The following is a 1,434-nucleotide window of genomic DNA, read 5'->3' as shown; positions in this document are numbered from 1 at the left end:
TATGAAGGTGTGTTTTTCTTAATCAGTTCTGGAGATTTTTCAGTGCGTATCTAGGATTCTAGGGTTTTTTTTTTCCATGAAAATTTCTAGGGTTTTGACAACGCCTTTCCTTTCTTCTTTTCAGGCTCTGTTTCTTCTCAGCAACGTTGTTTTGAATGGTATTATTTGAAAATTTCTGATTTCAATTTAAAATTATTTAATGCCATTTCTTAGAGAATCATATTAAGGAATACCGATGGAAATTGTTGACCTCCTTGATTTAGTATATATTGTTATGGTGCACTGAAGAAACAAACAATTCCTTTCAGTTCTCAGTTTAGCGGTTTATGATTTACTAAACTTTTAGGATTTCGACTCTGTAGCTTTTTTATTTCTAAGTAACATAATTCATAATCAAATTATTTGAAAAATCATTTAGAAGATCATATCAGAGAAAAAAATAAAATCAGAACAGTTTAAAAATTAATAAATTTTTAGGGTTTTGACAACGCCTTTTCCTTTGTTCTTTTCAGGCTCTGTTTCTTCTCAGCGGCGTTGTTTTCAATGGTATTATTTCAAAATTTCTGATTTCAATTTAAAATTATTTAATGGCATTTCTTAGAGAATCATATTAAGGAATACCTATGGAAATTGTTGACCTCTTTGATGAGTATATATTGTTATGTGCACCGAAGAAATTTTTTTTTTTTTCCTTTCAGTTGTTTATTCAGCTGTTTGTGATTTACAAAATAATAAATTTTTAATTCAATTTTAGTTAAAATGAATCTAATTGACTAATTAAGATGAAAAACAAATGAAATCTCTATAATTAATTTTTCTGCTTCTATTTTGTTCTGTAATTTTTTCTTCTGATGTAACTTTTCAAGAAGCATGGATGCTAAAATAATAAATGGAACCCTGACTAATATTTTGAAATTTAAAGGACGGTTTTTGAACCAGATATAAATTATATGGTTTTATTTTCTGTGCAGTTTTTTTTTTTAAGAGAGTTAATCTTAAAAATTTATTTGAGATTGTTATTAGTTTTTTTTTTTCTGTTTGAGTAAATTGAGAAGGAAAGGAATTATAATGTAAAAGTTTTTAGTTTGTAGTGCATATTGGTAAATATTTATAAAAATTAATTATTTAATGCTTAGTTATTATATTTTTCATATGAATTATTTTATTTGTTATTATTTTACAGTCACTATAACTGATTATCCACTTCAAGCCGTGGAGCTATTGAGAGCAAATAAAGGAAATTACGACATAGTGCTCATTGATGTTAATTTGACATGCATGGATGGATTTGAGTTAGTAAAGAATGTGAGTCGCGAAATAAGTTTGCCTGTAATTGGTATGTTAAAGTTTTCTAAAAAAAATATTAAATTATTTTATTTATCAATTAATTTTTTTTAACATGGTTAAATTTTTATGCAGTGTTGTCAACTGATT

At 26.1% G+C, this 1,434-nt stretch overlaps 1 long non-coding RNA gene across 1 annotated transcript; it reads left to right on the top strand.

Moving 5' to 3' along the window:
- The first annotated feature begins 122 nt into the window (after nt 1–122).
- On the top strand, nt 123–1,428 carry LOC110107342. Its single transcript, XR_002304356.1, has 3 exons — nt 123–158; nt 513–546; nt 1,184–1,428. It is a non-coding gene; the product is annotated as an uncharacterized LOC110107342 (long non-coding RNA).
- The last annotated feature ends 6 nt before the right edge of the window (nt 1,429–1,434 follow it).

Source organism: Dendrobium catenatum, unplaced genomic scaffold, assembly GCF_001605985.2.
Source record: "Dendrobium catenatum unplaced genomic scaffold, ASM160598v2 original_scaffold_60360, whole genome shotgun sequence".
NCBI lineage: Eukaryota > Viridiplantae > Streptophyta > Magnoliopsida > Asparagales > Orchidaceae > Dendrobium > Dendrobium catenatum.
This window is presented reverse-complemented; position numbering and strand designations above follow the sequence as displayed.